The sequence below is a fragment of the Staurois parvus genome, unplaced genomic scaffold (assembly GCF_062004578.1).
Source record: "Staurois parvus isolate SC_StPar_1 unplaced genomic scaffold, SC_StPar_1.0 ptg000247l, whole genome shotgun sequence".
Classification (NCBI taxonomy): domain Eukaryota; kingdom Metazoa; phylum Chordata; class Amphibia; order Anura; family Ranidae; genus Staurois; species Staurois parvus.
In genome coordinates, this window is record NW_028318043.1 from 94,607 (window position 1) to 117,500 (window position 22,894).

At 45.9% G+C, this 22,894-nt stretch overlaps 1 long non-coding RNA gene across 1 annotated transcript in view; it reads left to right on the forward strand.

The window, feature by feature from the left end:
* The first annotated feature begins 8,542 nt into the window (after positions 1–8,542).
* Positions 8,543–22,894, forward strand: part of LOC149459807 (uncharacterized) — a 30,746-nt gene continuing 16,394 nt past the window's right edge. Inside the window, exon 1 of the long non-coding RNA XR_016313196.1 lies at positions 8,543–8,848. This is a non-coding gene — a long non-coding RNA (uncharacterized LOC149459807). The remainder of the gene's footprint in view (positions 8,849–22,894) is intronic.

Sequence of the window (22,894 nt, forward strand, 5' to 3'; positions counted from 1 at the left end):
ACTGCATCAAAGTGATCCCTCTCTGGCCAACTGCATCAAAGTGATCCCTCTCTGGCCAACTGCAACAAAGTGATCCCTCCCTGGCCAACTGCAACAAAGTGATCCCTCTCTGGCCAACTGCAACAAAGTGATCCCTCTCTGGCCAACTGCAACAAAGTGATCACTCTATATCCAACTGTGTCAAAGGGATCCCTTTCTGGCTAAATGCATCAATTTGATCCCTCTCTGGCCAACTGCATCAAAGTGATCCCTTTCTGGCCAGCTGTGTCAAAGAGATCCCTTTCTGGCCAATTATAAAATGTGTGAGTTAGCGAGCGCACCTTATAAAGCTGCTGATGCACAAAAAGGAACCAAAAAGCCTTTCTAGGAATATAACATAAAATGGGGTGTGCAGCGCTATACAAATAAAACACACTGTCATAAATATAACAAAATATGAGAAAAAGTAGAAAAGGTCCTATAAACTGAACGATAAACAGTCCGAGGTAATATGATATCAGTCCAAATAGGTATATTCCAGTGATGGAGTATATATGACTTCAATCCAAATGGGTATATTCCAGCATCCTAACATGAAGGTGTAGAAAAATTGCGCACTCACCGGAAGTGCAATTTAATGTGCACATAGAAATTCCATGTAGCCGGAGGTCCCGTGAAGGTACAGCCTGATGATAAATCCTCCAACCTGGGTGGACTCCTAAATCCTCCACATCTCAGCCCAGCATTTTAGGAGTCCACCCAGGTTGGAGGATTTGGGATATAGGTCCAGACCATCATCTCTGGCAGCCGTCACCCCATTTACCACCAGAGGATACCTTTATCATCAGGCTGTACCTTCACGGGACCTCCGGCTACATGGAATTTCTATGTGCACATTAAATTGCACTTCCGGTGAGTGGGCAATTTTTCTACACCTTCATGTTAGGATGCTGGAATATACCCATTTGGATTGAAGTCATATATACTCCATCACTGGAATATACCTATTTGGACTGATATCATATTACCTCGGACTGTTTATCGTTCAGTTTATAGGACCTTTTCTACTTTTTGTCATATTTTGTTATATTTATGACAGTGTGTTTTATTTGTATAGCGCTGCACACCCCATTTTCTGGCCAATTGATTGAAAGTGATCCCTTTCTGGCCAACTGCGTCAAAGTGTTCCCTCTCTGGCCAACTTTGTCAAAGTGATCTCTTTCTAGTCCACCACATCAAAATGATCCCTCTTTGGCCTTAGATACAGTGAGCCACTGTATGCAGTTGATTCAGACATGGTTCACTTTGACACAGTTGGCCAGAAAGGGGTCACTTTGATGCAGATCCAGAAAAGGATCACTTTGATGCAGTTGGACAGAGAGGGATCACTGTGATTTAGTTGGCCCAAGAGGGATGTCTAGGAAACAGTTTGCCAGAGCGGGATCACTAAGAAACAGCTGGCCAGAGAGGGATCACTAGGAAACAGTTGGCCAGAGAGGGATCACTTTGATACAGTTGGCCAGAGAGGGATCACTTTGATACAGTTGGCCAGAGAGGGATCACTTTGATACAGTTGGCCAGAGAGGGATCACTTTGATACAGTTTGCCAGGGAGGGATGTCTAGGAAACAGTTGGCCAGAGAGGGATCATTAGGAAACAGCTGGTCAGAGAGGGATCACTAGGAAACAGTTGGCCAGAGAGGGATCACTAGGAAACAGTTTGCCAGAGCGGGATCACTAGGAAACAGTTGGCCAGAGAGGGATCATTAGGAAACAGCTGGTCAGAGAGGGATCACTAGGAAACAGTTGGCCAGAGAGGGATCACTAGGAAACAGTTGGCCAGAGAGGGATCACTTTTATGCAGTTGGCCAGAGAGGAATCACTGTGATTTAGTTGGCCAAAGAGGGATGTCTAGGAAACAGCTGGCCATAGAGGGATCACTAGGAAACAGTTGGCCAGAGAAGGATCACTTTGATGTAGTTGGTCAGAGAGGGATTGATTTGACACAGTTGGCCAGAGAGGAATCACTGTGATTTAGTTGGTCAAAGAGGGATGTCTAGGAAACAGTTGGTCAGAGATGGATCACTTTGATACAGTTGGCCAGAGAGGGATCACTTTGATACAGTTGGCCAGGGAAGGATGTCTAGGAAACAGCTGGCCAGTGAGGGATCACTAGGAAACAGTTGGCCAGAGAGGGATCACTTTGATGAAGTTGGTCAGAGAGGGATCACTTTGATGCAGTTGGCCAGAGAGGAATCACTGTGATTTAGATGGTCAAAGAGTGATGTCTAGGAAACAGTTGGCCAGAGAGGGATCACTAGGAAACAGTTGGCTAGAGAGGGATCACTTTGATACAGTTGGCCAGAGAGGGATCACTAGGAAACAGTTGGCCAGAGAGGGATCACTAGGAAACAGTTGGCCAGAGAGAGATCACTTTGATACAGTTGGCCAGAGAGGGATGTCTTGGAAACAGTTGGCCAGAGAAGGATCACTTTGATGAAGTTGGTCAGAGAGAGATCATGTGGACACAGTGGGGTTGATTTACTAAAGGCAAATAGGCTTTGCACTGCTAGTGCAGTTGCTGTAGATCTGAGGGGAACATGCAAGGAAAACAAAAAACATCATTATTGCTTGCACATGATTGGATGTAAAAAAATCAGCAGAGCTTTGCCTCATTTCAGAGCTTCTCCTCGGATATACAGCAAATGCACTTGCAGTGCGCAGTATATTTTCCTTTAGTAAATCTAACCCAGTGGATCAAAGAGAAGTCACTTTGACACAGTTGGCCAGAAAGGGATCACTTTGGTACAGTTTGCCACAAAGGGATCACTTTCATACAGTTGGCCAGAAAAGGATCACTTTGACACAGTTGGCCAGAAAGGGATCACTTTGGTACAGTTGGCCACAAAGGGATCACTTTGGTACAGTTGGCCACAAAGGAATCACTTTGACACAGTTGGCCAGAAAGGGATCACTTTGATACAGGTGGTCAGAAAGGGATCACTTTGATACAGTTGGCCAGAAAGGGATCACTTTGGTACAGTTGGCCACAAAGGGATCACTTTGGTACAGTTAGCCAGAAAGGGATCACTTTGATACAGTTGGCCAGAAAAGGATCACTTTGGTACCAATGGCCACAAAGGCATCGTTTTGACACAGTTGGCCAGAGAGGGATCACTTTGGTACAACTGGCCAGAAAGGGATCACTTTGACACAGTTGGCCAGAAAGGGATCACTTTGGTACAGTTGGCCAGAAAGGGATCACTTTGGTACAGTTGGCCACAAAGGGATCACTTTGGTACAGTTAGCCAGAAAGGGATCACTTTGATACAGTTGGCCAGAAAAGGATCACTTTGGTACCAATGGCCACAAAGGCATCGTTTTGACACAGTTGGCCAGAGAGGGATCACTTTGGTACAACTGGCCAGAAAGGGATCACTTTGACACAGTTGGCCAGAAAGGGATCACTTTGGTACAGTTGGCCAGAAAGGGATCACCTTGATACAGATGGCCAGAAAGGGGTCACTTTGATACAGTTGGCCACAAAGGGATCACTTTGATACAGTTGGCTAGAAAGGGATCACTTTGGTGCAGTTGGCCAGAAAGGGATCACTTTGGTACAGTTGGCCAGAAAGGGATCACTTTGATACAGTTGGCCACAAAGGGATCACTTTGATACAGTTGGCCAGAAAGGGATCACTTTGATACAGTTGGCCAGAAAGGGATCACTTTGATACAGTTGGCCAGAAAGGGATCACTTTGATACAGTTTTCCAGAAAGGGATCACTTTGATACAGTTGGCTAGAAAAGCATAGTTTTGACATAGCTGGCCAGAAATGGATCCCTTTGACGCAGTTAGCTACAGAAGTGGCTAAACGTCGGAGGAAAATGAGCATGCGCAGGATTATATATGATGTATACCGTGTAACAACGTCTCAGTTGGCTCTTTCATTGATTAAACAGATAGCATTTCTGAACTAAAAGAATGTGAAAAAATAAAACATTGAAATCCTTCTAGTTCTGCAATAGAATTGAGAGTTTGAATACCATAAAACGACCCCCTCCCCCTCCCTTTTTATTCTATATATCAGTTTTTTTTAGCACTTGCAAGGATATATAGCTATGCAAAAATTGAATTACTCTCTGTGATTTCCCACCATTCCTCACAATAGTAAACAACATCCATAACATTCCCGGCTTCCCAGAGGCCGTATCTTCTCCCTCCGGGCCAAGTCCTGACAAGAACCTCGGACAATGCGCTCTCCAAAGGGGATGTGGGCGTAATTCAGGCCAAGTCGGAATAGAAGTGTCAGAGGACATACAATGTAACCGTATGGGCTCCGACAGCGAGGAGTAAGAGGCATTGTGTGGAAGATGTCACCCAGCTATAATTTATTACTCTGATGATGGACACAGAAGATTTGCCACATCAATTCTCCAACTGACGACATATTTCTCGGCTATTGTGTGTTGGAAGACTAAATCTATGTCGGGTATTTATTTTTACGCGATCTGGACTAACCTACGAGTTGGATAAAGACATCAATTTAAATTTCGTCTCATTGAAACTTCCGTTTTTGTTGGATGGAGGAGAGTTGAACAAACACTTGACGGTTTTTCATATCCTTAAGCAGCTACAGAAAACATTCGGTTACTGCCAATAAAGGAGGTCCTGCCGGTTACTAAGTGGGGTCACAGACTTTCCTCATCATCATCATCAATGGCCTTGATTGTTTAAACTATTTGTTTATCAAAGATGAGGCAATGTAAAATGCTGTGCGTGTGTGTTAAGGCTTTTTGTTCATGTTGCTGTTATTATGACTTAGGAAAGGATCAGAGGAGATCACATTTTAGAAGTAATACATATAGACATTAGGAAAAACACAAAGGGTCCGTAATCTCATGATTGTGAGGTTCATTTAGTAAAGTGTGAAGGAAAGTTGAGGTGGACCTGTACCGTTCCAAAGATCCAAAATGAGAAAACGGACCCTTCTCACATAAAGGCAATTTTTCTGGGTTAGCTTAAAGTGTCTTTGGTAGCGCCCCCTGACAGTTGACACAGACTCACCCAAGATGTAGAGTCTAAGTACCAGTTGGTCTTCACCAGAGCTGCTGATGGTGGAGATGGGACAGAAACCTTAGAGGTTCCCAGTTGACACAGGCTCACCCAAGATGTAGAGTCTAAGTACCAGTTGGTCTTCACCAGAGCTGCTGATGGTGGAGATGGGACAGAAACCTTAGAGGTTCCCAGTTGACACAGGCTCACCCAAGATGTAGAGTCTAAGTACCAGTTGGTCTTCACCAGAGCTGCTGATGGTGGAGATGGGACAGAAACCTTAGAGGTTCCCAGTTAACGCAGGCTCACCCGAGATGTAGAGTCTAAATACCAGTTGGTCTTCACCAGAGCTGCTGATGGTGAAGATGGGACAGAAACCTTAGAGGTTCCCAGTTGACGCAGGCTCACCCAAGATGTAGAGTCTAAGTACCAGTTGGTCTTCACCAGAGCTGCTGATGGTGGAGATGGGACAGAAACCTTAGAGGTTCCCAGTTAACGCAGGCTCACCCAAGATGTAGAGTCTAAGTACCAGTTGGTCTTCACCAGAGCTGCTGATGGTGGAGATGGGACAGAAACCTTAGAGGTTCCCAGTTGACGCAGGCTCACCGAAGATGTAGAGTCTAAGTACCAGTTGGTCTTCACCAGAGCTGCTGATGGTGGAGATGGGACAGAAACCTTAGAGGTTCCCAGTGGACGCAGGCTCACCCAAGATGTAGAGTCTAAGTACCAGTTGGTCTTCACCAGAGCTGCTGATGGTGGACATGGGACAGAAACCTTAGAGGTTCCCAGTTGACGCAGGCTCACCCAAGATGTAGAGTCTAAATACCAGTTGGTCCTCACCAGAGCTGCTGATGGTGGAGATGGGACAGAAACCTTAGAGGTTCCCAGTTGATGCAGGCTCACCCAAGATGTAGACTCTAAGTACCAGTTGGTCTTCACCAGAGCTGCTGATGGTGGAGATGGAACCAGGGGCGGACTGACCACTCATGGGGCCCCCGGGCAATAGGGGATCATGGGGCCCCTGTGTCCTTGCCCACACTCAAAAAAAGCCTATAAAAGGCATTTCATGGGGCCCCCTACTGACCCCAGGCCCTCGGGCAGTGCCCGAGGGCTCGAATGGTCAGTCCGCCCCTGGATGGAACAGAAACCTTAGAGGTTCCCAGTTGATGCAGGCTTACCAAAGATGTAGCATCTACGTACCAACTGGTCTTCACCAGAGCTGCTGATGATGGAGATGGGCCGAAAACCCTAGAGGCCCCGGTTGACACAGACTCACCCAAGATGTAGAGTCTAAGTACCAACTGGTCTTCACCAGAGCTGCTGATGATGGAGATGGGCTGGAAACTCTAGTGGTCCCTGGTTGACACAGACTCACCCAAGATGCAGAGTCTAAGTACAACTGGTCTTCACTAGAGCTAGTGATGGTGAGGATTGGCCACAAACTCTAGTGGTCTTTGGTTTTCTTTGCCACAAACTGGCACTGGGTCATGGCCCTCAGGATTTCTCTACTAAGGGGTTGCTGTGACAGAAGATGGCTATGGCATGGAGACTGGTAATGATGTGGTAGATAAGAAAGTAGTCAGGTCTAGGCAGAAGTAGTGGCAGGCAGCAGGCAAGAGAGAAATCAGGTCCAGGCAGGGTTTGTGGCAGGCAGCAGGCAAGACAGTAGTAAGGTCTAGGCAGGGGTCATGACAGGTCAGAGGCAAGAGAATATTTAGGTCCAGGCAGGAGTTGTGGTAGGTGGCAGGCAAGAGAGTAGTCAGGGCTAGGAAGGGGTCATTGCAGGCGGAAGGCAAAAGAATGGTAAGATCCAGGAAGGGGTTGTGGCAGGCAGCAGACAATAAAGTATTCAGATCCTGGCAGGGGTTACGGCCAGCGGCAGACAAGATGATAGTCAGGTCTAGTCAAAGGTTGTGGCAGGCAACAGGCAAGGGAGTAGTCAGGTCTAGGCAGGATTTGTGGCAGTCAGCAGGCAAGACAGTAGTAAGGTCTAGGCAGGGGTCATGACAGGTCAGAGGCAAGAGAATATTTAGGTCCAGGCAAGAGTTGTGGTAGGTGGCAGGAAAGAGAGTAGTTAAGGCTAGGCAGGGGTCATAGCAAGCGGCAGGCAAATTAATAGTAATATCTAGGCAAGGGTTGTGGCAGGCTGCAGACAATAGAGTAATCAGATCCTGGCAGGGGTCATGGCAAGCGGCAGGCAGGATGAGAGTCAGGTCTAGTCAGAGGTTGTGGCAAGCAACAGGCAAGAGAGCTGTCAGGGCTAGGAAGGGGTCATTGCAGGCAGCAGGCAAAAGAATAGTAATATCCAGGCAAGGGTTGTGGCAGGCAGCAGACAATAGAGTAATCAGATGCTGACAGGGCTCGCGGCAAGCGGCAGGCAGGATGAGAGTCAGGTCTAGTCAGAGGCTATGGCAAGCAACAGGCAAGAGAGTAGCCAGGGCTAGGAAGGGGTCATAGCAGGCGGCAGTCAAAAGAATGGTAAGATCCAGGCAAGGGTTGTGGCAGGCAGCAGAGAATAAAGTATTCAGATCCTGGCAGGGGTCACGGCAAGCGGCAGGCAAGATGAGAGTGAAGTCTAGTCAAAAGTTGTGGCAGGCAGCAGGCAAGACAGTAGTAAGGTCTAGGCAGGGGTCACGACAGGTGAGAGGCAAGAGAATATTTAGGTCCAGGCAGGAGTTGTGGTAGGGGACAGGCAAGACACTAGTCAGGTCCGGGCAGGTGTCATGGCAGGTAGCAGGCCAGGGCGGTGGTTGAGGTAGGCAGCAGACGAGAGAGTAATGTGGTTAATCCAGATTGGCAAGAAACAGGCAACTGGACATGGCACCAATAACTGCAAAGACCGGAGCTGAAATACTTTTCTGGCCAGAGGACGCACCCGGTGTCATTACTGGGAAGTCTGGAAGTAGTGGAGGCCATAGAAATCCTGCGAATCTTGGCATGGATCCTGTGAGTGCTGTAACAGTATCATAGCCCCAAAATCTGATGAAAAAATGTTAACATGTCATTAAATAATCATTTTCAACATTTATCGGATGAGTTAGGCAGCTCAACAGCCAAGTAAAGGAGCTTGCATGGCTGACTGACAACGCTGCTGCTAATTGCTGGGCAGCGACTTGGCGTTGTCAGACTACAGCAGGAAGTGATGTTAGTGGCAGGACCTCCAAGTAAGAAACTTTGTAACAGATTCCCAAGCAAAGAATTTCTTGTGAGCGCTGTATACAGTAGGACACGATGCCAATCGCGGCGTAGTCATGTGCAATGGCACCGAGTTCACTGTGTGGGCCATTCATGTATTCATACGAGGTGATTATGTCCCCTCCGAATCGTCTCCTGGGGGGGGAATATATTTAGTTCATGTCCCCCCCATAGCTGTGATGAGTTGGGAGAGTTGACAAGCTGGGAATTGTGTGGCATTGTCCCAGGCCGGTCCTCCTGTTGATTCTGGATCCGGGATGCCGTTGGGTTGGGATGCGGTCCAATATCCCCAGCGCTCAGCGAAGGCCGTGTTATTACGGATAAATACAAAGGACACCATTGTGGTCACGTCTAAACAGAGCGAGACAAAGACGACTTAATGGAGACAAATTCTGAGCCTTGCAGGCCGCGCCTACAACAACAGGAGCCCGGGACCAACCGGCCCACAGAGTTCAGGATAATTAAGCTCATTATTTTATAATATTTAGCGGCATTGTTTTACGGGATCAAAATGAAAACATGAAAGCCGCATTATGAAGACATCGGTCATAGATGGAGCATTGTAATCCAGCAAGGCATCATGGGTAATATCAGGTCTGGCACTGCATGTTCTCAGCAGGTGAGTACACTTATGTAAAGCAGACCTACATCAGATATATATATTTCTAGCAGCTTGGTTTTTTTTAAATAAATACATAAATAAATATATATATATATATATAAAACTTATTTAAATATATTTCTAGCACCTTTTATATTATATATATATATACAGTGGGGATCGAAAGTTTGGGCACCCCTGCAGAATTTATAGCATGCACTGCCCCCTTTGCCAAGCTGAGACCTGCCAGTGTCATGGATTGTTCTCAATCATCGTCTGGGAAGACCAGGTGATGTCAATCTCAAAGGTTTTAAATGCCCAGACTCATCTGACCTTGCCCCAACAATCAGCACCATGGGTTCTTCTAAGCAGTTGTCTAGAAAACTGAAACTGAAAATAGTTGACGCTCACAAAGCTGGAGAAGGCTATAAGAAGATAGCAAAGCGTTTTCAGATGTCAATATCCTCTGTTCGGAATGTAATTAAGAAACGGCAGTCATCAGGAACAGTGGAAGTTAAAGCAAGATCTGGAAGACCAAGAAAAATATCAGACAGAACAGCTCGTAGGATTGTGAGAAAAACAATTCAAAACCCACGTTTGACTGCACGATCCCTCCAGAAAGATCTGGCAGACACTGGAGTTGTGGTCACTATTCCACTATAAAGAGATACTTGTACAAATATGGTCTTCATGGAAGAGTCATCAGAAGAAAACCTCTTCTACGTCCTCACCACAAAAATCATCGTTTGAACTTTGCAAATGAACATATAGACAAGCCTGATGCATTTTGGAAACAAGTTCTGTGGGCCGATGAGGTTACAATTGAACTTTTTGGCCGGAATGAGCAAAGGTACGTTTGGAGAAGAAGGGGCACAGAATTTAATGAAAAGAACCTCTGTCCAACTGTTAAGCATGGGGTTGGATCAATCATGCTTTGGGGTTGTGTGGCAGCCAGTGGCACAGGGAACATCTCACGAGTAGAAGGAAAAATGGATTCAATAAAATTTCAGCAAATTTTGGATGGTAACTTGATGCCATCTGTGAAAAAGCTGGAGTCAAAGAGAGGATGGCTTCTACAAATGAATAATGATCCTAAACACACCTCGAAATCCACAGGGGATTACATCAAGAGGCGTAAACTGAAGGTTTTGCCATGGCCTTCACAATCTCCTGACCTCAACATAATTGATATCTATGGATAGACCTTAAAAGAGCCGTGCGTGACAGACAGCCCAGAAATCTCAAAGAACTGGAAGACTTTTGTAAGGAAGAATGGGCAAAGATACCTCAAACAAGAATTGAAAGACTCTTGGCTGGCTACAAAAAGTGTTTACAAGCTGTGATACTTGCCAAAGGGGGCAGTACAAGATATTAACTCTGCAGGGGGCCCAAACTTTTGCAGACGCCATTTTTTTGTTTTCTGTTATTTTGAAAGTGTAAATGATGGAAATAAAATCTAACTTTTGTTGACATATTATAAGAATGTCTAATCTGTAATTTGATGCCTTTTGGAGATTTTTCCATCTTTCCTTGGCTTCTTTATGCACATTAATACAAATTTTTAGCTGGGGTGCCCAAACTTTCCATCCCCACTGTATATACTGTATATATATATATACAGTTGTGTTCACAATAATAGCCGTCAGACATCACTAACCGGATCAATCTCTGTTTTTGGTGGAAATGATATTTCTACATGGCAAATAATTTCCTAGCAGGTGTAGTAGAGTCATAGAAATCCAACAGACCCCACAGTCATGACATGCATGCTGCTGATTCTGTGTCATTGAATCACTCATTGAAAGGGGCGTGTTCACAATAATAGCAGTGTGGAGTTCTATTAGTGAGGTCATTCATTCTTTGATAAACAGGTGGCAATTATTGCCCTTATTTAAGGAAGGAAGGCAGCAAATGTTGTCCATGCTGGTTACAGTGCATTTCTCTCTGAAATTCTGAGGAAAATGGGTCGTTCCAGACATTGTTCAGAAGAACAGCGTACCTTGATTAAAAAGTTGATTGGAGGGGAAAACATATAAAGAAGTGCAGAAAATGATCGGCTGCTCAGCTAAAATGATGGCAAATGCTTTAAAATGGCAACCAAAACCTGAAAGACGCGGAAGAAAGCGAAAAACTACCATTGGAATGGATAGAAGAATAGCCAACATGGCGCGGACTCAGCCAACAATCAGCTCCAGGAAGATGAAAGAAGGTGTGACGTTCCCTGTGAGGACTCAGCCAACAATCAGCTCCAGGAAGATGAAAGAAGGTGTGACGTTCCCTGTGAGGACTGTTACAATTAGAAGACGCCGATGTGAAGCCAAGCTATCTGCAAGAAGCCCCCGCAAAGTCCCACTGTTGGGAAAAAGACGTGTGCTGAAGAGGTTACAATCTGCCAAAGAGCACATTGACCGGCCTAAAGAGAAATGGCGCAACATTTTGTGGACTGATGGAAGTAAGATTGTTCTTTTTGGGTCTAGTGGGCAGAGACATTTTGTCAGACGACCCCCAAACACTGAATTCAAGTCACAGTACACTGTGAAGACCGTGAAGCATGGTGGTGCAAGCATCATGATATGGGGATGTTTCTCATACTACGGTGTTGGGCCTATTTATCACATACCAGGGATCATGGATCAGTTTGAATCCATCAGAATACTTGAAGAGGTCATGCTGCCTTATGCTGAAGAGGAAATGCCCTTGAAATGGGGGTTCCAACAAGACAACGACCCCAAACACACCAGTAAACGTGCAACATCTTGGTTCCAGACCAACAAGATGGACGTTATGGAGTGGCCAGCCCAATCCCCGGATCTTCATCCAATAGAAAACTTGTGGGGTGACATCAAAAATGCCGTTTCTGAGGCAAAACCAAGAAATAGAGAAGAACTGTGGAATGTGGTCCAATCATCCTGGGCTGGAATACCTGATCACAGGGGCCAGAAGTTGGGGGACTCCATGCAACACAGATGTACAGCAGTTCTCAGAAACAGTGCGACTACAACCAAATATTCATGAAGTCATTCAAAGGAAAGCAAAATCTTCAAACATTTCTCAGTTTATATAGTGAATGTTGGAGTTTGTAAAGAAGAATACAAACACGGCCATTATTTTGAACCGTCTAATATTCACTTTTCTTCCATTTTTTTAGAGGAACAACACAAATTTGATGTATTTTTCTTCATGTTGTGATTTGGAATAGAATGTGTCGTGTTCCCAATGCATTTGTGTGGATGGAAATAAAAGTATTAGAAGGATTTGCAGCTTTATTCACTTTTTTCAACACACTGATATTATTTTGAACACAACTGTACATATATATATAAATACATATATATTTATTAATTGTTTAAACATCTCCAGCAGCATGTTTTTTTGCTTTATTTTATATATATATGTATATATATACTCCCGGGAGACAAGATATAGGGAATGCGGGGTCTGGGAAAGCGGATATAGTGAATGCAGGGTCCGGGGAGAGCGGATATAGTGAATGCGGGGTCCGAGGATAGCGGATATAGTGAATGCGGGGTCCGTGGAGAGCGGATATAGTGAATGCGGGGTCCGGGGAGAGCGGATATAGTGAATGCGGGGTCCGGGGAGAGCGGATATAGTGAATGCGGGGTCCGGGGAGAGCGGATATAGGGAATGCGGGGTCCGGGGAGAGCGGATATAGTGAATGCGGGGTCCGGGGAGAGCGGATATAGTGAATGCGGGGTCCGAGGATAGCGGATATAGTGAATGCGGGGTCCGTGGAGAGCGGATATAGTGAATGCGGGGTCCGGGGAGAGCGGATATAGTGAATGCGGGGTCCGGGGAGAGCGGATATAGGGAATGCGGGGTCCGGGGAGAGCGGATATAGTGAATGCGGGGTCCGAGGATAGCGGATATAGTGAATGCGGGGTCCGGGGAGAGCGGATATAGTGAATGCGGGGTCCGGGGAGAGCGGATATAGTGAATGCGGGGTCCGGGGATAGCGGATATAGTGAATGCGGGGTCCGTGGAGAGCGGATATAGTGAATGCGGGGTCCGGGGAGAGCGGATATAGTGAATGCGGGGTCCGGGGAGAGCGGATATAGTGAATGCGGGGTCCGGGGAGAGCGGATATAGTGAATGCGGGGTCCGAGGATAGCGGATATAGTGAATGCGGGGTCCGTGGAGAGCGGATATAGTGAATGCGGGGTCCGGGGAGAGCGGATATAGTGAATGCGGGGTCCGGGGAGAGCGGATATAGGGAATGCGGGGTCCGGGGAGAGCGGATATAGGGAATGCGGGGTCCGGGGAGAGCGGATATAGTGAATGCGGGGTCCGGGGAGAGCGGATATAGTGAATGCGGGGTCCGGGGAGAGCGGATATAGTGAATGCGGGGTCCGGGGAGAGCGGATATAGTGAATGCGGGGTCCGGGGAGAGCGGATATAGTGAATGCGGGGTCCGGGGAGAGCGGATATAGTGAATGCGGGGTCCGGGGAGAGCGGATATAGTGAATGCGGGGTCCGGGGAGAGCGGATATAGGGAATGCGGGGTCCGGGGAGAGCGGATATAGTGAATGCGGGGTCCGGGGAGAGCGGATATAGTGAATGCGGGGTCCGGGGAGAGCGGATATAGTGAATGCGGGGTCCGGGGAGAGCGGATATAGGGAATGCGGGGTCCGGGGAGAGCGGATATAGTGAATGCGGGGTCCGAGGATAGCGGATATAGTGAATGCGGGGTCCGGGGAGAGCGGATATAGTGAATGCGGGGTCCGGGGAGAGCGGATATAGTGAATGCGGGGTCCGGGGATAGCGGATATAGTGAATGCGGGGTCCGTGGAGAGCGGATATAGTGAATGCGGGGTCCGGGGAGAGCGGATATAGTGAATGCGGGGTCCGGGGAGAGCGGATATAGTGAATGCGGGGTCCGGGGAGAGCGGATATAGTGAATGCGGGGTCCGAGGATAGCGGATATAGTGAATGCGGGGTCCGTGGAGAGCGGATATAGTGAATGCGGGGTCCGGGGAGAGCGGATATAGTGAATGCGGGGTCCGGGGAGAGCGGATATAGGGAATGCGGGGTCCGGGGAGAGCGGATATAGGGAATGCGGGGTCCGGGGAGAGCGGATATAGTGAATGCGGGGTCCGGGGAGAGCGGATATAGTGAATGCGGGGTCCGGGGAGAGCGGATATAGTGAATGCGGGGTCCGGGGAGAGCGGATATAGTGAATGCGGGGTCCGGGGAGAGCGGATATAGTGAATGCGGGGTCCGGGGAGAGCGGATATAGTGAATGCGGGGTCCGGGGAGAGCGGATATAGTGAATGCGGGGTCCGGGGAGAGCGGATATAGGGAATGCGGGGTCCGGGGAGAGCGGATATAGTGAATGCGGGGTCCGGGGAGAGCGGATATAGTGAATGCGGGGTCCGGGGAGAGCGGATATAGTGAATGCGGGGTCCGGGGAGAGCGGATATAGTGAATGCGGGGTCCGGGGAGAGCGGATATAGTGAATGCGGGGTCCGGGGAGAGCGGATATAGTGAATGCGGGGTCCGGGGAGAGCGGATATAGTGAATGCGGGGTCCGGGGAGAGTGGATATAGCTCTTGTAATATAAGCAAAGGGTGGGTCTCGGGGTGACATCATTGATCATATCATAGAAATCTCAAGTGACCTCTGACCCTTGACTTTTGAGCCAATCAAAGTCAGACATCTACCGTAGTTTCCTCCTTTTGCTGGCTGTCAGGAGGGTCCTGATATGAATCTTCACCACTTCTGGGATGTGTAGACGTGTTTCATTGAAAAGAAGAAAAAATCATTATTTTGGTTTACAAGTAAAGAGGCAAAAAGACAACAAAACTAAACTAACAATGTACCCGGAGCAATCATCCCCCCCCCCCCACCCCCATTCCCCACCACCCTCACCCATGTCTCCTAGTTCAGGGATGAGTTATACAAAACAAGTTACAAAACAAGCGGTGGGAGGTTTGAGTGGCGGCTTCCCCCTCCCGCGGTGCGTCCAGGGTCCGGGGACTTGGATGTGACAGGCCGCGGCGGGCCCTTCTTTATCGGATGCCACAGCGGCGGGGGAGATCCGGGCCACGTGGAAGTGGATCAAGCGGCACCGCTCCCCCCTCCAGGTACAGGCAGTGTAAAAGCAATCAGTGCAAAAAAAAAAATCTTCATCACCCCCCCCCCCCAAAAAAAGTAGTACAGTGTCACTGCTAGGGTGACAGTATGTAAAAAAAAACATAAATAATAATAGTAACCACATGGCGCCCAGCCACTGTAGAAATACGGTGGCAGGGCGGCACGGATGTGCAAAACCACATTTTAAAACGTGCTTTTGCAAAACAGGTAGGGGGCGCGCGAGAGGCGCGCCACTGCCCTACCTGCGCCGCCGATCGTGACCGCGGATGTCAGTCGCCAGGTCACAGCCGGTCATTACCGGCCATGTCCCGCCGATTAGCGGCAATCACTGACAGAGAGCAGGGCTGCAGTAGCTGTGCTTTCTATCAGTTCCCTGACAGCTCCTGACATGCTGATCCAGAGAGAAGATTTTATCTCTCCTGATCAGGGTGCTCCTGTGCAGCACACACCCCGCCCCCTAGTAAAACACTCCCCCTCACACAGTTAACCCTTTTCCTGAAAAATAAAGTTAACCCCTTCCTCCCCAGTGCCATTAGTACAGTGCCAGTGGGTTTTTTTTTTTTGCACTGATCACTGTATTGGTGTCACTGGGGATGTCAGTGACCCCAAGTCAGTACCCCCCAATGTCAGAATGTCCGCAGTCCCGCCATAAGTCACTGATCGCCGCCATTATTAGTATAAAAAAAACTAAAAATCCCAGTATCTTTCCCGCCATTTTTAAACGCTATAACTTTCACGTAAACCAATTAATTTACACGTATTGGGGTTTTTTTTTTTAGCAAAGACGTCGCAGAATGCATTTTGGCCGAAATTTATGACGAAATTAGATTTTTAAATTTTTTTTACTGGACATGTTTTATAGCAAAAAGTCCAAAATATTTTTTTTTTTCCTCAAAATTGTCAACTTTTTTTTATAGCGCAAAAAATAAAAAACGCACAGGCGATTAAATACCACCAAAAGAAAGCTCTATTTGTGAGAAAAAAATGATCAAAATTTCATATGGGTACAGTGTTGCATGACCGCGCAATTGTCAATCAAAGTGCGACAGCGCTGAAAGCTGAAAATTGGCCTGGACAGGAAGGGGGTAGAAGTGCCCTGTAGGCAGGAAGGGAGTAGAAGTGCCCGGTAGGCAGGAAGGGGGTAGAAGTGCCCGGTAGGCAGGAAGGGGGTAGAAGTGCCCTGTAGGCAGGAAGGGGGTAGAAGTGCCTGGTAGGCAGGAAGGGGGTAGAAGTGCCCGGGAGGCAGGAAGGGGGTAGAAGTGCCCTGTAGGCAGGAAGGGGGTAGAAGTGCCCTGTAGGCAGGAAGGGGGTAGAAGTGCCCGGTAGGCAGGAAGGGGGTAGAAGTGCCCTGTAGGCAGGAAGGGGGTAGAAGTGCCGGTGGGCAGGAAGGGGGTAGAAGTGCCCTGTAGGCAGGAAGGGGGTAGAAGTGTCCGGTAGGCAGGAAGGGGGTAGAAGTGCCCTGTAGGCAGGAAGGGGGTAGAAGTGCCCGGTAGGCAGGAAGGGGGTAGAAGTGCCCTGTAGGCAGGAAAGGGGTAGAAGTGCCCTGTAGGCAGGAAGGGGGTAGAAGTGCCCGGTAGGCAGGAAAGGGGTAGAAGTGCCCTGTAGGCAGGAAGGGGGTAGAAGTGCCCTGTAGGCAGGAAGGGGGTAGAAGTGTCCTGTAGGCAGGAAAGGGGTAGAAGTGCCCGGTAGGCAGGAAGGGGGTAGAAGTGCCCGGTAGGCAGGAAGGGGGTAGAAGTGCCCGGTAGGCAGGAAGGGGGTAGAAGTGTCCTGTGGGCAGGAAGGGGGTAGAAGTGTCCTGTGGGCAGGAAGGGGGTAGAAGTGTCCTGTAGGCAGGAAGGGGGTAGAAGTGCCCTGTAGGCGAGGGGTTAAATTAGCGCAGCGCTGTATAGCAGAAAAATGGCGTAAATTGCAGTATCTATCCCATAGTTTGTAGACGCTATAACTTCACACAAAGCAATCAATATACACTTATTGGGATTTTTTTTACCAAAAACATGGAGCAGAATACATTTTGGCCTAAATTTATGACTAACTTTGAGTTTACTATATATTTTTTATAGCTGAAAGTAAAAAATATTGTTTTTCTTCAAAATTTTTGTTTATAGCGTGCAAAATAAGAAGCGCACAGATGATCAAATACCACCAAAAGAAAGCTCTATTTGTGTGAAAAAAAAGGAAGTAAATTTCGTTTGGGTGCAGCATTGCATGACCGCGCAATTATCAGTTGAATTAATGCAGCACCGAGTAGAAAAAAGAGGCGTGGTCATTAAGGGGGGGAAATCCTCAGGAGGGCAAGTGGTTAAAAAAAAACAATAAAAATGTAAAAAAAATTTTTTTTTTTTTTTACTAAAACAATAACGGAATACATTTTGGCCAAGATTTATGATGAAATATTATTTATTTGAAAAATTTTATAAGAAAAACTTTTTTTCCAAAATTTTTGGACATTTTCATTTATATAGCAAAAAAAAAAAAAAAATCCCAGCGGGGAATAAATACCACCAAAATAAAGCTTTATCTGTCTCAAAAAAATGCTAAAAAATTCATACAGGTACAGTGTTGCATGACCGCGCAATTGTCATTCAAAGTGTTACAGCGCTGAAAGCTGAAAATTGGCCTGGGGGGGAAGGGGGTGAAAGTGTCCGGACTGGAAGGGGGGGGGGGGAAAGTGTCCGGACTGGAAGGGGGTGAAAGTGTCCGGACTGGAAGGGGGTGAAAGTGTCCGGACTGGAAGGGGGTGAAAGTGTCCGGACTGGAAGGGGGTGAAAGTGTCCGGACTGGAAGGGGGTGAAAGTGTCCGGACTGGAAGGGGGGGAAAGTGTCCGGACTGGAAGGGGGTGAAAGTGTCCGGACTGGAAGGGGGTGAAAGTTTTCGGACTGGAAGGGGGTGAAAGTGTCCGGACTGGAAGGGGGGGAAAGTGTCCGGACTGTAAGGGGGGGAGGGAGTGTCCGGACTGGAAGGGGGGAAAGCGTCCGGACTGGAAGGGGGGGAAAGGGTCCGGACTGGAAGGGGGTGAAAGTGTCCGGACTGGAAGGGGGGTGAAAGTGTCCAGACTGGAAGGGGGTGAAAGTGTCCAGACTGGAAGGGGGGGAAAGTGTCCAGACTGGAAGGGGGGGAAAGTGTCCAGACTGGAAGGGGGGGAAAGTGTCCGGACTGGAAGGGGGGGAAAGTGTCCGGACTGGAAGGGGGGGAAAGTGTCCGGACTGGAAGGGGGGAAGTGTCCGGACTGGAAGGGGGGAAAGTGTCCGGACTGGAAGGGGGGGAAAGGGTCCAGACTGGAAGGGGGTGAAAGTGTCCGGACTGGAAGGGGGGGAAAGTGTCCGGACTGGAAGGGGGGGAAAGTGTCCGGACTGGAAGGGGGGGAAAGGGTCCGGACTGGAAGGGGGGGAAGTGTCCGGACTGGAAGGGGGGGAAAGTGTCCGGACTGGAAGGGGGGGAGGGAGTGTCCGGACTGGAAGGGGGTGAAAGTGTCCGGACTGGAAGGGGGGGAAAGTGTCCGGACTGGAAGGGGGGGGGGGATAGGGTCCAGACTGGAAGGGGGGAAAGTGTCCGGACTGGAAGGTGGGGAGGGAGTGTCCGGACTGGAAGGGGGGGGAAAGTGTCCGGACTGGAAGGGGGTGAAAGTGTCCGGACTGGAAGGGGGGGAAAGTGTCCGGACTGGAAGGGGGTGAAAGTGTCCGGACTGGAAGGGGGGGAAGTGTCCGGACTGGAAGGGGGGGAAAGTGTCCGGACTGGAAGGGGGTGAAAGTGTCCGGACTGGAAGGGGGGGGGGGGGGAAGTGTCCGGACTGGAAGGGGGGGGAAGTGTCTGGACTGGAAGGGGGGGAAAGTGTCCGGACTGGAAGGGGGTGAAAGTGTCCGGACTGGAAGGGGGGGAAGTGTCCGGACTGGAAGGGGGGGAAAGTGTCCGGACTGGAAGGGGGGAAGTGTCCGGACTGGAAGGGGGGGAAAGTGTCCGGACTGGAAGGGGGGAAGTGTCCGGACTGGAAGGGGGGGAAGTGTCCGGACTGGAAGGGGGGAAAGTGTCCTGACTGGAAGGGGGGGAAAGTGTCTGGACTGGAAGGGGGGAAGTGTCCGGACTGGAAGGGGGGGGAAGTGTCCGGACTGGAAGGGGGGGGAAGTGTCCGGACTGGAAGGGGTGAAAGTGTCCGGACTGGAAGGGGGGGGAAGTGTCCGGACTGGAAGGGGGGGGAAGTGTCCGGACTGGAAGGGGGGGGAAGTGTCCGGACTGGAAGGGGGGGGAAGTGTCCGGACTGGAAGGGGGGAAGTAGTGTCCGGACTGGAAGGGGTCAATGATGGATCTGACCGCCATTATATAAGGAAACGGGAGAATATATTATACAACAACATGAAAAACAGAACATCCATCTGCGTGTTTTTCCCGCGTTATCAGATCACGCGTGGCGATACCGTGTGAGGAAGAAGGTCCCCAAAATGATGGATTTTCTGTGCATTTGACAACATTCACCTAAAGAAAACACGGGGGGGGGGGGGGGCACCTTTTACTTTCCAGCGTACGGGTGTCCTGTGTTGTGCAAGACAAGAATGAATTATGTGTAAGTTCCCGGTGATGTCATGAATCTTGGACGGCGTCCAACAGAAGTTAGCGGCCAGATTACGGATTGTGTACATATACAGCACGTCCGGGGTTTCAGATTTCATATGTAAGCACACCTGATATGGAAGTTTTCCCTCTTTGGAAGATTATCGATTTATCTGAGTTAGTCATTTAAAGGCGTTTATTCGACAATCAGTTCGCTTGTTTTCCCACGAAAAAAAACTTCCGTGTTTGGACACCCGACCATCGCACCTTCTGTATGTCATGTACTCTTCTCGGGGCCCGAAAATATCAGGGCGGTACAAATGTCCCCCCAAATGACCCCTTTTTGGGAAATAGTTATAATTTTTCAACATAATATTTTGTAAACATAAAAACATAGAAAAGTGACGGCTGCCTGTTTTTTTTTTGTTTTTTGAGTGTGTTTTCTTTTTTTTTTTTTTTTTTTGGGGGGGGGGGGAGTTGGGTTTATTTTGTTAACTTTTTAAAAACATAATTAATTAAATAATTAATTTAGTAATATTTTTTTAAATAGATTGTCCAAGGTATTCAATAAGAGGCATGGCGAGTATTTTTAAGTTGTGATTTTTCAGTCTCAATAATTTGGAAACATAAAAACAGAAAAGTGCCTGTTTTTTATTTATTTATTTTTTTTTGTGTGTTTTTTTACTTTTTTTTTTTTTGGGGAGGGGGGAAATTGGGTTTTTTTTGTTACCTTTTTTAAAAAATAATTAACTGAATAATTAATTTACTAATATTTTTAAATAGATAGTCCAAGGTATTTATTAAGAGGCATGGCAAGTATTTTGAAGTTGTAATTTTTTAGTCACAATATTTTGTAAACATAAACACATAGAAAAAAGATGGCTGCCTTTTTTTTTTTTTTTTTTTGTGTGTGTGTTTTGTTTTTTGTTTGGGAGGGGGGGAATTGGGATTTTTTTTTTGTTAACTTTTTAAAAACTACTCAATAATTTGGAAACATAAAAACATGACGGCTGCCTGTTTTTTATTTAATTTTTTTTTTTTAGTGTGTTTTTTTTACTTTTTTTTTTGTTTGGGGAGGGGGGAAATTTTTTTTTTTGTTAACTTTTTAAAAACATAATTACTTTAATAATTAAATACTAATTTTTTTTAAATAGATAGTCCAAGATATTCAATAAGCGGCATGGCGAGTATTTTGAAGTTGTAAATTTTCGGCACAATATTTTGTAAACATAAAAACATAGAAAAGAGAAGGCTGCCTTTTATTTTATTTTATTTTTTTTGTGTGTGTGTTTTGTTTTTTGTTTGGGAGGGGGGGAATTGGGATTTTTTTTTGTTAACTTTTTAAAAACTACTCAATAATTTGGAAACATAAAAACATAGAAAAGTGACGGCTGCCTGTTTTTTATTTATTTATTTATTTTTAGTGTGTTTTTTTTACTTTTTTTTTTTTGTTTGGGGAGGGGGGAAATTGGGTTTTTTTGTTAACTTTTTAAAAACATAATTACTTTAATAATTAAATACTAATTTTTTTTAAATAGATAGTCCAAGATATTCAATAAGCGGCATGGCGAGTATTTTGAAGTTGTAAATTTTCGTCACAATATTTTGTAAACATAAAAACATAGAAAAGTGACGGTGCCTGGTTTTTTGTTTTTGTTTTTTTTTTAAGTGTGTTTTCTTTTTTTTTTGGGGGGGGGTTGGCTTTTTTTTTTTTGTTAACTTTTTAAAAAGATAATTAATTAAATAATTAATTTACTAATATTTTTTAAATAGATAGTCCAAGGTATTTAATAAGAGGCATGGCGAGTATTTTGAAGTTGTAATTTTTTGTCACAATATTTTGTAAACATAAAAACATAGAAAAGAGAAGGCTGCCTTTTATTTTATTTTATTTTTTGTGTGTGTGTGTTTTGTTTTTTGTTTGGGAGGGGGGGAATTGGGATTTTTTTTTGTTAACTTTTTAAAAACTACTCAATAATTTGGAAACATAAAAACATAGAAAAGTGACGGCTGCCTGTTTTTTATTTAATTTTTTTTTTTTAGTGTGTTTTTTTTACTTTTTTTTTTTGTTTGGGGAGGGGGGAAATTGGGTTTTTTTGTTAACTTTTTAAAAACATAATTACTTTAATAATTAAATACTAATTTTTTTTAAATAGATAGTCCAAGATATTCAATAAGCGGCATGGCGAGTATTTTGAAGTTGTAAATTTTCGTCACAATATTTTGTAAACATAAAAACATAGAAAAGTGACGGTGCCTGGTTTTTTGTTTTTGTTTTTTTTTTAAGTGTGTTTTCTTTTTTTTTTGGGGGGGGGATTGGCTTTTTTTTTTTGTTAACTTTTTAAAAACATAATTAATTAAATAATTAATTTACTAATATTTTTTAAATAGATAGTCCAAGGTATTTAATAAGAGGCATGGCGAATATTTTGAAGTTGTAATTTTTTGTCACAATATTTTGTAAACATAAAAACATAGAAAAGAGAAGGCTGCCTTTTATTTTATTTAATTTTTTTTGTGTGTGTGTTTTGTTTTTTGTTTGGGAGGGGGGGAATTGGGTTTTTTTTTTTGTTAACTTTTTAAAAACATAATTATTTAACCATTAGCTGCCCGGCCAATGGCCGTTTGGCGGCTTGAAATGCGCTCCTGTATTCCGGGTGCACGCCATTTGGCGTGCTCCCGCACATGCGCAGTTTGCGGCACAGCAGAGCGGCTCAGCAGCGGGATCTGTCACGGGCCGTGCACCTCGGACACGGCCGATGACAGATCCGAGTACCGGCTCCCGTAGCTGGTACCATGTGACCTGCTGTGACCAATCACAGCAGGTCACATGATAGTTGTATACAATGGATGGCTTCATTCATGATGCCATCCATTGTATACTAGTGCCTAGCTGTGAATGGTCACAGCAGGTCACATGCACATGTCATGTGATTAGCTGTGACCAAATCACAGCTAAGCACAAAAAAAAAAAGAAAAAAGCTGAATGAATCGATTTCATTCAGCTAAATGCTTGCTTATAGCAAAGTAATTCTTTGCTATAAGCAAACTGTGTATAAAAAAAAAAAAAAAAAAATACTGATCACTCCCCCAAAGTAGTACAATGTTACTATGGTAACATTGTACTACTTTGGTCATAGTAAAATATGAAAAAAAAATCTTTAAAAAAATGTAATAAAAAATTAAATATAATAAAAAAATTAAAAAAAATAAAAAAAATATATATATATTTTTTTTTTTCATACTGTCACCAGTCAGTGTCCCTGTTCACCGCCATGCCAGTTATATGATGACGCTGTACTGCACTGGTGACAGTATGTAAAAAAAAAAAATAGTGAAAATAATTTTTTACATTTTTTCATTTTCCGAAAAATTATGACAAAAAAATACAACTTCAAAAAAATCGCCAT